The 20,053-nt window shown below is 44.1% G+C and overlaps 1 protein-coding gene and 1 long non-coding RNA gene across 2 annotated transcripts in view; both read left to right on the forward strand.

The window, feature by feature from the left end:
• The first annotated feature begins 168 nt into the window (after positions 1-168).
• On the forward strand, positions 169-13,397 carry LOC106724845. Its single transcript, XR_001360675.1, has 3 exons — positions 169-304; positions 2,208-2,320; positions 13,240-13,397. It is a non-coding gene; the product is annotated as an uncharacterized LOC106724845 (long non-coding RNA).
• A 2,145-nt stretch (positions 13,398-15,542) lies between these two features.
• CEP295 (centrosomal protein 295kDa) overlaps positions 15,543-20,053 on the forward strand; it is a 66,963-nt gene continuing 62,452 nt past the window's right edge. Inside the window, exon 1 of the mRNA XM_005858898.2 lies at positions 15,543-15,547. The gene's annotated coding sequence lies outside the window, so the exon portion shown is untranslated. The remainder of the gene's footprint in view (positions 15,548-20,053) is intronic.

A 20,053-nucleotide genomic window follows, 5' to 3' on the forward strand; every position in this document is an offset into this window, starting at 1 on the left:
GCAGATGGACCCCTTTGAGAAAGAAATCAATACCCACACAGATGCTGAGTACCAATATAGAAAACACCATCCCCCACCCCATCCTCCCCACCCCACTTGCTGAGGTCATCCCCTGAAGCAAAACATGCTGTGTCCTGGGTGGGGCCAAACATCAGGGGCTTTGACTGATGACATGGCCCCACCATCCTGCATCTTTGTCCTGCCTGCTTCAAACTGCAGCAGTGCCACAGGCTGAAGGAACAGCCCTTCACAAGGGAAAAGCATTGGAATAGGATGGGAAAATGAACTAGCCATGGGACCTTAGGTAAGTCACTTAATGTCTCTAAATCTCAGTTTCCACATCCATAAAATGGGCAGGATATCAAACCTGCCCTGCCTCCATCATAGACTTGAGTATTAGCTATGCTAATCCATGTGGAACTGAAAGTTCATTATTTTCTCATCATGAAGCTTGATGATATGTAAGGTGTTATAATACTAGTGTTTGTTTGTTTGGCCAAGCCAGGCCAGACACTTGAAATTTACACTATCTTGCTTAAAATGGCCCAGTTCTATGCAAAAGTCATCAGCTTCTGGGCTGCCTGAATTGTGTCAAGCTGGATGCTAGCAAACTGTGGAATGTGTAATAATACAAGCTGTTCAAAAGGGACTAGGAATCATCTAGAAAAGGCCCCTTAACAAAGGAACTCCCCAGTAGCAAGCCCCATTGCCTCATATTCCACCAGTACAGCAGTAGAAGCTTTGAAAGGCAAATATTACTAGGAGAGGTTAACATATTGGCTGGTTGCCAGTCTCTTACACTTTAGTCTGAATTAGTCTATTCACAGATTCCTTCAGTACTGCTCTTAAACTCCCCAACAAAGGGCCCCAACCCAGGGAACTGAAAGATAAATTTGATAGTGGAGAAAAGACAGAATTTTGGAGACTGAGACACTGCCTTGAGAGGTAGACCTGGGTAGAGCCCTGCAGTGGATACAAGAGGGGACTGGGCACTTCAAAGGAGGTAAAACTAGTGAAATGAACAGTAAATAAAGGAATGGTAGAGAGTGCTGAATCAAACTCACTTTATAGTTTTTCTCAAGTTCTAAAACGGGGAGAATTGAATCCTGTGTTCCTTTGCCTAGTCTGACTCCCTCTTTGGGACAATTATTTTCCTTTTCTTCTTCGTAGCAAAGATTTTAGCTTGATAGCACTCCAGGTAATGAAAAAAACAAACAAAGCTAATTTAATAATCTTGACTGTTGCTCACTGTAAATCATTGTTTATCCCAGACAAGTAATTATCTGCAAGGCTCTCCTACATGTACCATCTTTTAATCAAAAGTCCTTTAAAGTTAGTTGGAAGGCTTTTGTCCAATATAAGTTACCTATTTTAAGACAAATGCATTCAGGACTCTAAAAAAGACCCTCCAAGGTTGTAGACAAGGGAAGTATTGTAGAACCCTTCACTTGTGTAACATGCTGCCTCAGTTTCCCCAGGGTGATCAGCATCTGGAGAACTAAAGACAAGACAGTGAGAGGAGAGAGGATGGCATTGATCCAAGCAAACACAAAATGGATAGCTCACATTTCCCTAATGGACCCTAATGAAATCTGCTCCCAAGCCTAGACATTTGTGAACCTTCGGCTCATTCACAACCCGGCCAGTCACCGGTCAGTGGACACAAAACACCTAGGGTACCATGGTGATCACCCTTGACCCCCCCCACCTCCAAATTCCTGTGCTCCTCCAGTTCTGGTGGATTCTAGCCTCCATGGTCTTCCCTTGTAATTTTGCCCTTGCTCTCATCCATTGCACTTGACCCCTAAATTTAGATTCCAAATTTGATCCTCAGAGCTCTTTACTCACTGTAGTAGATTGGATTCACTCATCACCAAATATTCTGATTCTCTTCCCTATGAGAGGATTCTAAAAGCTGGCTCCATTAAACTGCACAATAGCTATGGGCTCAGTGGACCAATGAAGAGTGGGCAGAAGTGACATGGTTTGCCATCTTTCTTTTCCTTCTGTCTCGATGACCGAACAGGTTCTAGGAGAGGCCACTCTATCAGCCTGGTCCCAGCAGGCAGATGTGGAGTGGCAGTGAGCCATGTTGGACACAGGAGTGAGAAATAACCCTTTGTTATCATAAACATGGAGATCTGGGAGTCTTATCTGTTATGATAGCGTAACCGATTCCCACATCCTTGGATTCCCACCCCTTACAGAAACTCTAGACAGACAAGATGCATAGACTGCCAGACTCGACTCCAGCCCCAACGCACCGTGATGTTCAAAGAAAAAACGTAGATCATCCGCCCGGGAAAAGCAACATCCTCAGGTATGCTATGACAACTCAGTACCTGAAGTGGTATGTAATGTTCTCAGCCCCCTTGATGTCATCTGTCTTTCTGGGTTTATGGCCTTTGAAAAAAACCTCATCCCAGAATCCAGCAGGATACAGAATGCCAAAAATCCCCTTTGAATAAATGAGGCATTATCATCCGAGAAGGCCGTCCCTAAATCTCATGATATGGCCCTCTTCCAGGTCTTATATAAAATCACCCATCAGGCCTTGCCCGGGCCATCTACTCACCTCGAAAATTACCAAACTCCATCTAACACTAACTATAGAATTGCATTTCTAAAAACCCAGCAGCAATCATTAGAAGTGTTACTTTTTATGTCAAATTTTCTTCATGTATGGATTTTCCTTTCTTCTCTTTATTCACCTTCTCAACCATATAAATAAGGTGGCAAATTCAAAAGACAGCTGCTCTAGGGTCTGACAAACGTAGGTTCTGATTATGTCATGTTCTCCCAGTGCGACCTTGAGAATGTTTGTAGCTTCCTAGGGCTGCCCCTCCTTGCCTGTGAGTCTGAGATAACTATTCAGAGCCCGCCACTGCTGGGAGTTGTGCCTGACACTGAGTACGAAGGCTTTCCCAAAGTGGGGGCTGCCCACTGTCACCACATTTTCTGAGCCCCAACTTTCCTCCTTATTGTAAACAGATACATCCCAAGGGGGGTGTATTTTGGGGAGGCATTTCCTTCATTAAGTCAATGTGTAAAAGTTGTGTATTTCTGTGTTTTAGCTCCTATCCCCACCCCCTACCTCTGGGAGACTGTATTATCTTGAGGATTGAAGTTGTGATAGACTTAGTGGTTCCAAATGTCTCAATAGTATAATAAATGTTCAGCACGGGCTGTTAAATAAAATCATGAATGAACTGACTCAAAATGGTGAGTCTTACGACTCAAAATAATTTACTACTACTTATTCTTTCTACTTCTTTCCCCTTAGTTCTCTCAAAAGAAGGGAACGTGAATGTGTGTGTCACACACTGAGCTCTTTAGAAGTGGAGTGTTATGTCAGAAAAGTCTGTTCAAAATATATTCTGTTGACATCCAATTGGAGAGGAGAAGGTCCGCCCTCTGCAGCTAGTGATTGTTCATCGTTCTTGAATTCTGCCATGCCCCAAGGGGGTCAGCCATAAACAGACTGATTCTGCTGTGTTGGCTGATTTTTCACTGTGTTCAGGATGTACACAATTTATGAGCTAGAGTTACAGCCATCCAGTGGTTTAAATTATACGTGAAATCATAATACAAATTTTAAAAGGTAGCCAACCTCCCAGCCTACGTTCAATTTTGTAGATTGTGAAAAATAACAAGCTTCTGGTTTTGTTCTTAAATAGATGCCGATCTTTCCCTTCCTGACCTCAGTGTCTGGCTGGTACTCAACCCAACCCTTGCTTTGGGACATCTGTCCAGCTATAGTGGAACTCGGGCTCCTCCCAAAACCTGGGATGGTTCCAGAGGCTTCCAGGGGATCTGGGCCCATCTAAGTAAAGAAAAATCTTTGTTACTATCAACCACACCACCCTTTTGAATTGCTCTGGAAATACAGGGTGGCTCCCCTCCCAAAAGCACACTCAGAAAGTAGGCTACAAGGCAGTGCTTTGCAAACTGTGTTCTGTGACCACCTGCCTCAAAATCCCTAGGATGGGTGGGTTAAAATGCTGACTTCTCAGCCCTGTCCAGATGGGCTGGAGCAGAATTTCAGGGAAGGAAGCGTGGAGATCAATATTTTTCATAAGCTCTCTAGAAAATCTTCCACCCATGAAATTATGAGAATCACTAGAACCTCTGTTAAGAGCACAGGTTCTAGAGCCAGGTGGGACCTAGTTTGAATTCTTACTTGCTATGCGATCTTAGGCAAGTACTTAACTTCCCTACACCTCAGTGCCCACACATCTGGAAAATGCCCCCACAGTGTGGGGGAAAGATAAAATGGAATGAGATTAGGCATATAACGCAGGGGTTCTCAAACTCCACATGCACAGGAATCCCTGGGGGTCTCGTTAACGTGCAAATTCTGATTCAGTGGGTGTGGGTTGCAGCTTGAGATGCTGACTTTTTCTAGCAAATGTCTTAGTACCCTGTCCACACTTTGAGTAATTGCCAGACGCACAGTAAATTCTAAAAAATGTTAGCTATTCCAATATAAGAATTGGCTGGGCAAGAATGGAAAGACAAAGAAGAGAGCAGTGATTTTTTAAAATCATGATCATCCACTGTAATTATCTCTGGTGCTTTGAAAAAAACGCAGGTGCCTGGGCTTCCATCTTCAAAGGTTCTGATTCAGTGCCTTCACGGGGGAGCCCAGAAGTCTCTGTGTTTAAAGTGCAACAAGTGGCCCTAACCGATTTGGCTCAGTGGATAGAGCGTCGGCCTGCGGACTGAAGGGTCCCAGGTTTGAATCCGGTCAGGGGCATGTACCTTGGTTTTGAGCACATCCCCAGTAGGGGGTGTGCAGAAGGCAGCTGATCGATGTTTCTCTCTCATCAATGTTTCTAACTCTCTATCCCTTTCCCTTCCTCTCTGTAAAAAAATCAATAAAATATATTTTAAAAATAAAAATAAAAAATAAAGTGCAGCAAGTGAGCCAAGATGAAGAACCACTGGATCTAAAAGAATAAGTGTCTCAGATAAAACTTATTTTGCAGCTACTAAGATGTTAAAGTGTCCCACTAGTACAAAATGTTTATTCACCATTGCTATAGACTGAATGTGTGGGTCTTCCCCAAAATGTATATGTTGAAATCCTAATCTCCAGGTGATGATGTTTGGAAGAGAGCCCTGGGAGGTGACTGGGTCATAAGGGTGGAACTCTCATGAGTGAGATAGTGTCATAAAAGCAGCCCCAGAGAGCTCCCTAGCCCCTTCTCCTTGTGAGAAGATGCCACCAATGAACCAGGAGGAAGGCTCTCACCAGACACTGAATCTGCTGGTGCCTTGCTCTTGGACTTCACAGCCTCCAGAACTGTGAGAAATACGTTTCTGTTGTTTATAAACCACCCAGCCTACGGTATTTTGTTACAATGGCCCAGACAGACTAGGACACTATGATGCCAGTCTAAAGCATACTGCCTGAGTCATGGCCATCAACAAAGGAAAGAGGAAACTTTGGTCTCGGCTCCTAGACTGCTCTAGCAGTTCATTATAGGGTCAGTCTCAGTTGCTCTTCTGTCCTTTACTGCACAAAGGACAAAAGGGTTACAAGAGGCAAACACCTTAAAGCAGCGGTTCTCAACCTGTGGGTCGAGAACAATGAAAATACATCCTGCATATCAGATATTTACATTACGATTCATAACAGTAGCAAAATTACAGTTATGAAGTAGCAACAAAAATAATTTTATGGTTGGGGGTCACCACAACATGAGGAACTGTATTAAAGGGTCGCGGCATTAGGAAGGTGGGTCCATCCAACTCTATCACTTAAAAGCTGTGGGATCTTGGACATCCTACATTAACTCCCTGCTCCTCAAATACTTCACCTGTGAAATTGGGAGGACAGCTAGCCCACCTACCTCATAAGCTGGTAAGAGTCGGGTGAATACTCTATAACTTTGCTACTCAAAGTGTAGTCCACGGACCAGCAGTATCAGCATCGCCTGAGAGCTTATGGAAACGCAGAATCTCAGAGCTACTGAATAAGAATTCGCATTTTAGAATTCTAGACACTCCCTCCCCACCCAGGGATTCCTTTGCCAAACACTGCTTTATGGTACTAAAAAATTATAAGGAAGTGTTGAAAGATGAAATAGCCCTTGTCCCTAAGGGTCCTACAGATTCGCTGGAAGTCATATATTATACATGAACAATTAGAGATGGGTACAAAGCCAACAAAATCAAGTGCGAAGGAGTGCCCACATTTTCCAGAAACCAAAGCCATTAGAAAACAACAGCAGCAACCACAGCATTGCCATTCTTTCCAGCTCAGATAGTAAGTGCTTCCCAGATGTTTCCACAATCAAGAAACAGATAAGGAAATGAAGAATGATGTTTATACGTCGCAGTGGGATCAAGGGACGGGGTGGCTCAGGACCAGAGTCAATTGTCTTGGGCACTGCTTCTGAAACTTAAATGGGCATCTCATGAAAATGCAGATTCTGAGAGGAGGCCTGAACTTCACAAGCTCCCAGAAGTTGCCCAGGCTACTTGTCCACGAGGGGTGAGGATTGGGGATTCAGGCCGCCCAGCCCAGTACCAGCAGCCCTAAGGGCCAGAGAAAATCAATATCTTAGTACACCTTAACACATCTATGGCTCAGTGGATGGGAAGCACTATTCTCACTCATATTAATTTGCGCTAATTCATCATTTATATTGTGACCAGAAAGTGTTGTTCCTGCACCCGAGGGCTTCTCTATTTTATTTATTAATTTTTTTAATTAAGTTTACTGGGGTGACATTGGTTAATAAAATTATATAGGTTTCAGGTAATTCTATAATACATCATCTGTATATTGTACTGTGTGTTCACCACCCCAAGTCAGGTTTCCTTCCATCACCATTTACCACTCCCCCGCTTTACCCTCTTCTGCCTCCCCCCACCCCCCTTCCCTCTGGTAATCACCATACTGTTGTAGGTCTATGAGATTTTTTGTTTTGTTTTGGTTTGGTTTTTTGCTTAATCCCTTCACTTAGTCCTCCTTCCCTCTCCCCTTTGACAGCTGTCAGTCTGTTCTCTGTATTTACAAGTCTGTTTCTGTTTTGTTTGTTAGTTTGTTTTGTTCCTTAGATTCCACCTGTAAGTGAAATCATGTGCTATTTATCTTGCTCTGACTGACTTATTTCACTTACAATAGCCAAGATTCAGAAGCAACCGAAGTGTCCATCAGTGACTGAGTGGCTAAAAAACCTGTGGTACATTTACACAATGGAATACTACAAAGTGTCCATCAGTGACTGAGTGGCTAAAAACCTGTGGTACATTTACACAATGGAATACTACTTGGCCATTTAAAAAAAAAGGAAAGCCTACCTTTGGGGGGCAGCATGGATGGACCTGGAGAGTATTATGCTACCTGAGGGCATCTTTTTTGTTTGATTTGGTTAATCCTTTCAGGAGGATTTTCTTCCATTGATTTTTAGAGAGTGGAAGGGAGGGGAGAGACAAAGAGAGAGAAACATTAATGTGAGAGAGAAACACTGATTGGTTGCCTCCCACATGGGCCCCAACCAGAGATCGAGCCTGTAATCGAGGTATGTGTGCTTGACTGGAATTGAACCCGGGACCCTTAGGTCCGTGGGCTGACACTCTGTCCACTGAGCCAAACCAGCTAGGGCTGAGGGCATCTTTAATGCCTCCCAGGGCATTAAAGGGTGAGGATGGAAAGGAAGTCACCTACCTTAGTGCGTAGGTATAGCATCACCTTGTGGTCAGATATATGTCAGCCAATACTGTTGACTGGAAGGGAACTAGCTGGTGATGACATGGTTCTGCAAGCTGAGAAACCTGTCCAGGCAAACCTTTCCGAGTCTCCAGAACTGTGTAGTTATGTTCATTTGCAAGTCTCTCCTCGGAGCAGAACAATGCGAGTGCACACTTTCCAGGAGCTACACAATGTTCTCTCTCTGGCACCTGCTTTATGCATAGATGCTAACAGCCGTGTCAGTTCACCCTTCTGTGAACTCCCCAGGGGACTGGTTTCATGGCATTTTTTTCTTGGCATAGTATTCGTACCCCCCAGATTCCTGGGACTATATAACTCATATAGTTATACTGACTCATGATATAATTTTTAGCAGGAAATTTATCTATAAGAAAAGAATACCTTCAGTAAACATTTCCAAGAAAGCAAGCCTGAGCAATCTCAATATTCTTATTGGAGAAATTAAAAATCACCAGGGAAAAATGCATAAATTTGACTGCAAAATATATTGTTAACTTCTCTTTGGCAAAAACAAGGTTGAAAGACAAATAGAAAACGGGAAAATACTATCAATTTAAACAAAGATTTAATACTCAAAGAATAAATCAATAAGAGAAATCATCATAATAGAAAAGTAGACAAAGAACATAATCTAGAAACTCACACAAACAACATAAGTACAAATGATTGATAAATCTATACATAAACATTCAAATAATCCCAAAATGCAAATGAAAAGAAAATATTTTTGTCTATGAGATTCCTAAAGATGAAAAGTATTGACAAAATGCCTTTTGGTGAGTATTGGGTCAATGGCACTGTCGTGTACTCTGTGGATGAGAATATAAATCAGTCAAATGTGTCAAATATGCCTTTAAAATTCAGATCTTGTAGTCAGTACTCCCACTCCTAGAAATCTACCTTAAGGAGATAATCTCAACTAGAAGATGAATATTCATTCATTTGTAGTATTGGATTGAAAATTAGTGGTACAGCTGAGAACAAAACAAGCAAAATGCCTGCCTTCAAGGAGTATGCATTGTAGTCTGGGGAGACAAATGGCAAAAAAATCAATTGTCTGTGTGTGTGTGGTGGTGGTGGTGGTGGTGGTGGTGATGGTGGTGGTGGTGGTATTGGTGTTGGTGATGGTGATATTCGTAAGAAGAATAAAACAGGGTAAGGGCAATAAGAAATGGAATGCACTGGTCCTAGCAGGGTGATTAGAAAAAAGGCCTCTCTGATGAGGAGACACAGAGCAGAGGCTTGAGGAAATAGGGAAGCAGGGTGTAGGAATACCGATGGAAAGATGCTTCCAGACGGAGGAAAAGCAGGTACAAAGGTGGGGCCAGTGAATCTGGAGCAGAGTGAGGAAGAGCAAAGTGGTGGGAGCTGAGGGAGTGGTCCTCTGAGACTACACAGGGCCTTGTTCACCACAGTGAGGCCACTGGGGTTTCACCATTAACAAAACAAGCAGAATTACTTGTGGGAACAATGGAGGGCTTTGAGCAAAGCGAAGATGGTCTATGACTTGAGTTTGTAAAGATCCTCTGGCTCCTGGTGAAGAATAGACTGGAGGTGAGCAAAAGTGTAAGCAGAATGTGATTACAATGATCCAGGTGAGACACGAGGACAGAGAGTGACCGTGGAGATTGTTGAAAGTGCTTGAATTCTAGATATGTTTTGAAGGCAGAGCCATGAGGATCTCTGGACAGAGCAGATATGAGTCATAAGAGATATAAAGGAGTCAAGTTTGGCTCTGAGATTTTTGGCTGAGAGGAACATTTATTGAGCGGGAAAACTTGTAGAAAGAGAATTTAGGTGAGATGAGGTCAGAGAAATCAAGGGCTTTGAATTTGTCAAGTTTGCATAGTCTGTTAGACATCTCAGTAGAGATGTCAGGTAAGCACTTGGATTAGGAATCTGGAGTTCAGAGAGAGGTCTGGGCATCTGGATAGTGTTTAGCTCTGAGACCAGATGAGATTTCCTAAGGAATGAATGGAGAAGGAGAAAAAAAGAGGTCTGAGATCTGAACAATGGGATGCCCCCAAACTGGAGGAGAGGAGAAACTATGGACAGTGAAAGGCAGGGGCTAATAAAATGGGGAAAAAACCAAGAAAGTGGTTTCATGGAAGGCAAGTGAAGAATTCCAAGAAAGAAAGGAATGGTCAATGTGTCAAATGCTGCAAGAAAGTCAAAGACGAAGGACCAGCCATTGGGTTGGACAGCATGGTGGCCACTGATGATCTTGTAAGAACTGTCTGTGGAGGGCTGTGGGTGAATACCTGGTGGAAATGGATTCAAGAGACAGCAGGAGGATAGAAAGTGAGGTTGGCAAGTATAAACACCGCTTTTAAAAATGTAAGGTGACTAGGGAAACAAAGAACATGGGTGTAGCTGGAGGTGGAGTGACATCAGGGAAGATTTATTTTAAAGATGGGAGCTATTTATCTGACATCTATTTCTAAAGAAAAGGTATGGCAGAACAGAAATAACGACAAAGGAATTAAGGGAGATGAGATAGAATGCCTTGGATAGAAGCAGATGCAAAGAATTTGTTACCCAATTGTTTATAATAAAAAACTGGAAATTAATGAAAAGCTTATCAATAGGAACTGGATACGTGATAAAATACAATCATTAAAATTTATAGTAAAGATTCTGTATTTATCTGCACAGTAATGTATCTACAATAAAAAATGATGAGCCCTAGCTGGTTTGGCTCAGTGCTGACTGAAGTGTCCCAGGTTCAATTCCAGTCAAGGGCACATGCCTGGGTTGCGTGCTCAATCCCCAGTGGGGAGCATGCAGGAGGCAGCCGATCAATGATTCTCTCTCATCATTGATGTTTCTATCTCTCTCTTTCTCCCTCTCCCTTCTTCTCTGAAATCAATAAATACATATTTTTTTAAATATAAATTTTTTACACTGAGTACATATATAATTTGCTTAAAGTTATTTTCTCCACCTAGAGTTGCTGCGATAAGAAAGACAATGCCCTGCCCTGAAGCCCTCTCAGAGGTTTTGAATGATTTATCCATCCCTTCAAGCCACCCCTTTTACCATCTACCCCCTCCTTAACAAACATCAATTCAAATCCCAAGTCTGCCACTAATTAGCTTCTTACTTTTGACCAATATCCTTAACCTTCATAAGCCTGTTTCTTCATCTATAAAATAATTATTTTAAAAATTTGCCACAAAAGACTGTTGGGAGGATCAAAGATGATGATGATGCAGGTAAAATGCCTAGCATAGTGCCTAGCACATAACAGGTACTAAATACTAGGCTGTTACTACCTGGATGTGCTGATACCTGTTCACTTCCCTAGGGCAAGACTAGTATGCAAGCTTAGTACACAATTAGAGAAAAAATACGGAGGAGAACCCACCCTTATCAATAGCATGCCTCTGACTTTGCTTTTTTCCTATTTCTGGTCTCTTGTCTAATGCAGGGGGATTTTTGAAAGCAAGAAAAAAAAAATTCCCCAGCCTTTACAATGGCCAGCAAACATTCCAAAATTTGACTAATCTGTCCTCTAGTGGTAGACATAATAATTGCCACTTCTTTTCCTCCAATTGGAGTTGCTATAGAAAATGCCTGAAAAGGGTAGCATCTGAGATGTTTGCCTCACCTCCCACTACTGGTCCTGCCACCACCACGGAAAGGTGCAAAAGTGCCTACCTACAACTGGCCCAGTGCTCACTACCTGTGCTAAGACTTTGAAGCTTCTCCTTAAAATACAAACCTGTATCTGTGCCTGGGAGGAGTGGTCTGCCTGTGAATCCTTCAGCTTGGACTTAGTAGTGGGACTCCGTGGGATGAGAGTCAGCAAGCCCATGGGATGTTAGCCATAAAAGTGAGCTTAAAGGGGCCCCTGGTTATTCCGAAGGTGGTGAGTAGAAGATGAGAATCCCCGACATGCTTCTTCTGTTCCCTCAAAAATTGTAATTGTCTATCTAGAAGTAACACCTCAAAACAGCAGTTGGTATAATAAGATTGGAAATTAAGTCTTGAAGTAAAGGAATGAATAAATTTTCCTAGCCTGAAAGGTGATTCATATCTATATCTATATCTATATATCTATCTACCTCTATATCTATGTCTATATCTATCTATATCTATACATATATGTTAGTATGCATTTGTGCTGGTATAAATAACTTTATATTTTGGGTCAAAAGTCCAGGGATTGAGGATCAATGAATTGGAAATAGGGGACTTAACTCATAGACAAAAGATAGGCTTTTTAAAAATTCACACACAGAATTATTTTTGAAGCTGGACCATATTATAATAATCAGAACACAGAACTGGAAAGAATTTAATACCTAATATTTGTAGGTGTATGTACTCTTTCACTTGTTAATTGGATATTTATGGAGGCCCACAAGGTTCAAACACTGTATGCTCTACTCAGCCCTTTAGGGGTGCAAGATAAATTGGACATGCAGTTTCCTCCAAGGTGTTTGCAGTCTACCAGAGGAGGTGGCATACTTATAATTACAAAACTAGGTAGAAGGCACCATTAATGCTGAGTAGAGATAGTTCAAAATATAATTTGATCACAGCTGGCTTAAAGAGAGCATTGTTCCCACAAGTAATAAATATTTATTGAATGATTGGAGTGGAGCAGAAAACAGAGTGAACAGGGAGCAATGGAACAAGTATGGATTTTAGGGTCAGAAATACCTGGGTAGAAACTCAGCTCTGTCACTTGAGCCATGTAACACTTGGGGAACTTCAGGGCTCAATAATATTAGATATTAGAATGTCTAAGACTACCTTGGCCTTGAAAGATGGGTAGGTTACAGATATGTGGAAATAAAGAGAAGGGCACTTATTTCCCACTACTTATCAAGCGCATACTTGGCTTGACACTCTAAGGAATCATTCTTCCGAACACATACAAGCAAGCAGCAGGCAGGGTGCTAGGAAGACTAAAGCAACCCTGGGAGTCACACAACATTGGCCCCACACTAGTAAGATGCAAGGAATCTCACACACTTTGCACATCTTTGATTTGATGCTGTGAAGTACGGAGTTGTGAGCATGTAAACAGTCATTTCGTGTATGTCACTATCCTTGCACTAGCTTCAAGAGAAGTGTTATGTGTTGAATTGGGCCCCCCAAGAATTCATGTTTTGAATACCATAGACTAGGTCCGTGGTCGGCAAACTGCGGCTCGCGAGCCACATGCGGCTCTTTGGCCCCTTGAGTGTGGCTCTTCCTAAGCTCATTCTTCCGAACACATACAAGCAAGCAGCAGGCAGGGTGCTAGGAAGACTAAAGCAACCCTGGGAGTCACACAACATTGGCCCCACACTAGTAAGATGCAAGGAATCTCACATACTTTGCACATCTCTGATTTGATGCTGTGAAGTACGGAGTTGTGAGCGTGTAAACAGTCATTTCGTGTAGGTCACTATCCTTGCACTAGCTTCAAGAGGAAGTGTTATGTGTTGAATTGGGCCCCCCAAGAATTCATGTTTTGAATACCATAGACTAGGCTTCTAAACAACAGAATTCACTTCTCACAGTTCTGGAGGCTGGGAAATCCAAGATCAAGACATCAGCAGATGCGGTGTCTGGTGAGCACCCACTTCCTGGGTCACAGATGGCTGTCCTGTTGTGTCCTCACCTGGTAAAAGGGACAAGGGAGCGCTGGGGCCTCCTTTATAAGAACACGAATTCCATCCCAGGGGCTACATCCTCATGATCTAATCACCTCCCAACAGCCCCACCTCCAAACACCATCACATTGGGGGTGGGTATGAATGGGGGGACATAAACATTCCATCAATAGAACTACCTTCCTGTAATTGTCTGCTTGGTCATCTGGCCACAGATGGGGAAGTGATCTTCTTTCCTACTAACCATGAGCATCTCCAGAGAGAAGGCTCTGTGTCTTATATATCTTTATTCTCATTGTCTAGGAAAGAGCCTGGTAATAGTGGGTGTTCATAACACTGTGTGCCAGGCACTGTCCTAAGGACTTTATACCAGTAACTCACTTAATCCTCCTCACAGTCCTGTAAGCAAGTACCACTATCATCCAGACCCCAGGCAGTCTGGCCTAGGGTCTGCTCTCCCAACACCATGCTGAGGCGTGACACCAGCTCAGACACTCAGACACGGGAATGGTCACAGCTTGGTGTGGCTCGGCTGAAGAGCAGCGGAAGGGGTGTCCTAAGACAAGGTTGGCTGGATAGGAGCACCATAATAATAATAATGTTTGCATAGTTTTTGGTGGTTTACAAAGTGCTTTCAGATGCATCATTTTGTTTTGACTCTCACAGTCCTGTGAATTTGGCATGGTGGGTATTATTACTCCTGTTTTACAAATAAAGAAATGAAGGCTCAAAGCTATTAGCAATCAACTCAAACCCCGAGCTCTGCTCTTTCTAATGACATAGTCCAGAGGATTTGGAAAGCTATTAAGAGACATTTCGAGTTGATGCATTATGTAAAAGAGAACCCCTGTAGGTTTAAGCAGGGCAGGAATGCTTACAGAGGAATGCTTGGCTGAAAGATTTGTCCCATGTCACCACTTTCTGGAATGCGGAGGGGGAAAACAAGACCAAACATACAGACACTGAAGCAAGCATAAATTTATACTGTCAGCTGTGCTTGGCAGCGTCCCAGAAGAGCAGAATTCCCTTCAATATGCCTGTTTAACCAATCTACAATCATCTAAGTAAATATTTTACACCACCAATACACAATAATACCCTGTGCATTACATTAACAAGACATTGCTCCCTTTGAAATTGCTAGAATATCTTAGATCCCCACCTGTCTTCTTCCCGGTGCCAGAGATTTATCACTGGAATCCCTTCTTTCTGGAAACCATAAAGTGCTCACCATATGTGCTGGATCTCTGGCACAGCAGAACCATCAATTGTCTCCTCGGTAGTCACTGTCCCCTTCCTTCTGCTAATCCTAGCCCTCAGTTTAACAGTTATGTGGGGCCCCCACTTTAGGCCCAAACAGGGCGTGGTTGGGTACACAAGTGTGTAAGGAATGAACAGGCTGTTGTACTTACCATTCGGTCTTTTAAGAGCCGTTCACATGCCTGCACTGCCTTTTTGAGGTCAGGATCATGTCTATCATGTGCACTGCTGTCTCCTCAATATCTGGTTAATCACTGTATTCTCAACCAAAGTACTGGCACTTAGTAAATGCTCAATGAATATTCAATGAATGAACACAATGCAGCCAAAATGTTTATCAATGGGTAAGTACCATCTTGTTAAGATGCCCAGTACATAGATACATCCCAGGTTTGGGGGTGAGAGCTCCCATATTTCTGTGGTGAAATATGATACATCATAAAGACAGCACCAATCCATCGTATTATTACTCTTCTAGACACTCTCCATTGGGGGTGAGGGGGGATGAAAAGAACAGTGGGTTCTCTGTTTTGTGCTTAATGCTTCATGTACATTATAGATATTACAACCCCATTTTATAGGTGAGGAAATTGAGTGACTGGTTTTCTAAATTAAGTGGCAGAGCTAGGACAAGAACTCCAAATCCAGAATACTCTTTCTACCACACCTCACACCTGCACCACAAGTGGCCAAGGTCTTCATTAGTAAAAGGAACCACTATCCTCATTTTAATGGTGGCATGGTCTGTCTCTGTTCCTTGTTCATGTGCTTCCCCTTTTCTATTCTGTTACCCTGTCCCAAGTTTATCTCACATGGGACTTTGTGTAGAGCACAGCTTCTTCTCCAACTTTAATGTGTGTACGAACTGCCTGCAGATCTCGTTCAAATGCAGACAGACTCTGGTTCAGCAGCTCTGGGTGGGGCCAGAAAGTCTGCATTTCTAACCAGCTCCCAGGTGCTGAGGATGCTTCTGGTCCTCACCCACACTTTGGTAGATCAGTGTTGTGTTCACAGGTAAATGGAAATAACTTTGGATGATGAGAACTCTGACCCCATCGTACCGATTCATGGTATATAAAAGCTGGATCAGCTAAAGCAGGTTAAATGGCAGAAACAAAGAAACTGCAGTGCAGAAGTTACCTGCCGGGAGTCTGTACTGGTGGCCAAACTGTAGTATGGTCTTTTATAGTTAACTAGAGGCCCTGCTGCCTCAAGGCCCCGCCCCCCGCCTGCACCTGCCTTGGCCTGGCGCTGCCCGCATCCACCACCACACACCCCCAGTTCCCTGGAGCCTCCCAATCGATCGCCCGCAGAGGGTGGCCTGGGCCTCCTCTTTGGGAGGATCACAGAGCCCCCCGCCAATTGATCGCCCTGCTGGCCAGTGGCCTGGGCCTTCCTCTGTGGGGTGATTGTGGGGCTATGGCAGGCCCCCCGACCAATCGCATGGCACCCGCCTTGGCTGGCCTGGTGCCAGTGCGTGTCATAGCGTGGTCATCTGGAAAGTCGTCCGACGGCTGTTCTGCTGTTCAGTCGATTTGCATATTACGCTTTTATTATTATCTACACTAATAAAAGAGAAACATGGTAATTGGCGTACGACCGCTACCCTTCCCATTGGCTAATCAGGGAGATATGAAAATTAACTGACAGCCAAGATGGCGGCTGGCAGCCAGGCAGCTTAAAGCGAACATGAGGCTTGCTTCCTTCATTGAAGGAGGAAGCCAACGTTCCCCGCCTGCAGAGCACAGCTTCTTCTCCAACTTTAATGTGAGTACGAACTGCCTGCAGATCTAGTTCAAATGCAGACAGACTCTGGTTCAGCAGCTCTGGGTGGGGCCAGAAAGTCTGCATTTCTAACCAGCTCCCAGGTGCTGAGGATGCTTCTGGTCCTCACCCACACTTTGGTAGATCAGTGTTGTGTTCACAGGTAAATGGAAATAACTTTGGATGATGAGAACTCTGACCCCATCGTACCGATTCATGGTATATAAAAGCTGGATCAGCTAAAGCAGGTTAAATGGCAGAAACAAAGAAACTGCAGTGCAGAAGTTACCTGCCGGGAGTCTGTACTGGTGGCCAAACTGTAGTATGGTCTTTTATAGTTAACTAGAGGCCCTGCTGCCTCAAGGCCCCGCCCCCCGCCTGCACCTGCCTTGGCCTGGCGCTGCCCGCATCCACCACCACACACCTCCAGTTCCCTGGAACCCCCCAATTGATCGCCCGCAGAGGGTGGCCTGGGCCTCCTCTTTGGGAGGATCACAGAGCCCCCCGCCAATTGATCGCCCTGCTGGCCAGTGGCCTGGGCCTTCCTCTGTGGGGTGATCGTGGGGCTATGGCAGGCCCCCCGACCAATCGCATGGCACCCGCCTTGGCTGGCCTGGTGCCAGTGCGTGTCATAGCGTGGTCATCTGGAAAGTCGTCCGACGGCTGTTTCTGCTGTTAGTCGATTTGCATATTACGCTTTTATTATTATAGATTATATGCTTCTATGTAGGATATTTACAGCTTTTTCTGTTTGGTCTTTACAACTGCTCTATTAGATAGGATGGGTATTCAAATTCCTGGCACATAGAATGCTCAATACATTTGGGGTATTTTTATCCCTGCTTTATAGGGACTGAGCCTCAGAGAGATTAACTGTTGAGCAAGCAGATGTTCAAATCCACATCTTCTGACTACAGCTGCAACTCTTCCCCACCCCACCCAATCCTCCCCAACTGCTACACACTCTTCTGGGTGGTAAATAATTTCCTTTTTCTCCCCTTTCCATTTAGGCATCCTGTCTTTTTATGTATGTAACTCACAGTCACTCATTATGAGGCCCCGCACTCCCCCACCACACACACTTTAATGTCAGTCTCTCCTATTCAATATGGATAAAGATGAAAGGAAACTCAGAACAGTGAAACTGTTAGCATCACAGAAACATCTTAAAGGGCTCCAATCCTAACTGGCTTCAGTTGCACTCTGAGATGAGGCAGCATTACATGGTGACCAGCCATTACTTCCTAGGGGCAACTCTTCCTCTTAATCACTGTTTATTAACATTCATTCCTAGTGTGATAACAACACTAGAACCTTAACATCCATACTTCTCCCTAGGCCAAAAGGACCCAATTAAAAATTAAACTCAAAACACCATTAAACATAATGAAAAGTTGTTGGGGTTTTTTGCCTCCTGTAGTCTAAAATGAATGTATTAAAATAAAAGTGAAAAAAGATAACATTTAGTGAAAGGGTACGGTCTTTTTTTTTTTTAGTTTTATTCATTTCAAACCGGCCGGATTCGGCCCGTGGGCCATAGTTTGCCCACGGCTGCCCTAGGCCAAAAGGACCTAATTAAAAATTAAACTCAAAACACCATTAAACACAATGAAAAGTTGTTGGGGTTTTTTGCCTCCTGTAGTCTAAAATGAATGTATTAAAATAAAAGTGAAAAAAGATAACATTTAGTGCACACTTTGTGCCAGGTATTGCCTTAAGAGCTCTAAACCTCACAATAGCCTTTTGAGTGCTATTACTACATCCCCTTTAAAGATGGGAAAAATGACTTCTGGGGAGGTTCAGGAACTAGTTCAAGGTCACAGACTTGCTAAGCCAGAAATCTAAATCCAGGCAGTTGGTCTCTAAGTCCAACATCTTAACTTTTATTCTACAGTATTTCCCAAGATGCCCAGATGCTGTTTGCGAGAATTTAAATATAAATCTACAGCCTCTTTTAATTTGGAAGGGGGGGAGAGTGAAACTCCCATTCAAAGCAGCTTAAGTAAAAGGGAGTGATGTAATGGCTCCTATCAGTGACTTACAGAATGGGCGGGCATCAGGGACAGCTGGACCCAGGGACTTGAACACCTGTCAGGATTCTCTGTGCGTGTTCCTTGCTGAATGTCAGGCTCTTTCTCCCAGACCAGTTTATGGGAGCCCACATGGTGGGGTCATTTGGGGAAGCTCCAGTTTCCTCTCCTAACATGAGTCCAGACAGGAAAATATCTGTCCCTCATGGCTCAGGTAAGAAAAACTCACATGGAAGACTCTGATTGACCCATTTTAGATTATGTACCCATCCCCGGGTCATCCCAATAGCAAGGGAGATAGGGAACTACGATTTGCCCGGTCTGAGTTACATGCCTTCCCCTGTGGTCTGGAGGGCTGGGTCTGTACCAGAAGAGGGCAGAAAGGTGTCGGACAGAAAAAATACAATAGTTGTTAAACTACCTCTTTAGAGTTTACAAAATGCTCCTATATGATTTGTGCACCTTGAGTCTCACAACGACCCTATGAAGGTAGCAGGGTATTACTAAGAAAACATGGGCTACCATTGCACTCCTGTTTACCGCACATCACTGGATGCTCCACGGGCATGTGAAGTTCAAGGTCTCCAGAGCTGCGCTCCTCACCTTGTCACTTCACGGACTCCCATTTGATTTCGTTCTTGGTTGGTGGCACCAGCATCAACATTGCTCCCCAAGCTAAGTAGCCTGTGAGGTTCACTTTGCTCTCCCTTTTCCCTCCACCTCACATGCAACTGTTTTTAGTACTGCTAATGTTGCCTCCTAAGCATTTCTGCAATGTATTCCTTTGTCTCAATATCCCATACACACCACAAAATGAAAACATGGAGAGCTTACCTCCTCCCTCACAACCGCTCTTCTTCCCATGTTGCAGTTAGGATGTTCTCCCCATCCACTCAGTTGTCAAATATGGAATTGGGTATCAAAGTTGACTTCTCCTTCTCCTTTGACTTCCATGCTTATGCGACTGCCAGTTCCTAATGTTTGGCATCCTATTTGTCTCTGAAACCTACCCACCTCTCTCCATTCACAATGCCATCAGCTCTCACTCCCTGCAGCAGTATCCTTGCTGGTGCCCCCACCCCCATCCCCCTGCAATCTTCACTCCCTCCGACCTCTTCCACAGGAGGAAGCCAGAACTGATCACGCCAGCCACTTCCCTCTCCCCCACTCCCCACTTTCTAATCCTTTGTTTCCTCGTATGCATGGTCAACCAGACCACAAAATCTAGTGTGAGGGCCATAATTCATACACCCCTGTCTCCCTTCCATGTAGCACACTGCACTTGGCACAATAAATGCGACACTGCGCTCTTCCCCTTTCTGATTATAGCTTGTTTGCAGCAGATACAACCCTGACATGTTCTAGGTGTGTCGGACCTGGGGAGGCACAGTGTCTCCGGATACGGTTTCCTGGAGTACGAGCTGGAGGCCCTTAAAGGAAGCATCAGACTAGCGTCCTCGTCCCAAACCACGAAAGGATGCAAATCCCAAGGCATCTTCAGGCCCGACCGCCGCCCTCGCGGCTCTGGACAAACATCTTCCCCACTGGGGACCTCTGTCTCCTAACGTGTGAAAAGTGCATGTTGAGCGAGAGAAAGTGAAACGTCAGTGAGAAACCAGACAGATCCACGTGGGGGCCGGCGCGTCCCCGTGCGAGTGAGAGTGCGC

Source organism: Myotis brandtii, unplaced genomic scaffold, assembly GCF_000412655.1.
Source record: "Myotis brandtii unplaced genomic scaffold, ASM41265v1 scaffold1229, whole genome shotgun sequence".
NCBI classification, from domain to species: Eukaryota; Metazoa; Chordata; class Mammalia; order Chiroptera; family Vespertilionidae; genus Myotis; species Myotis brandtii.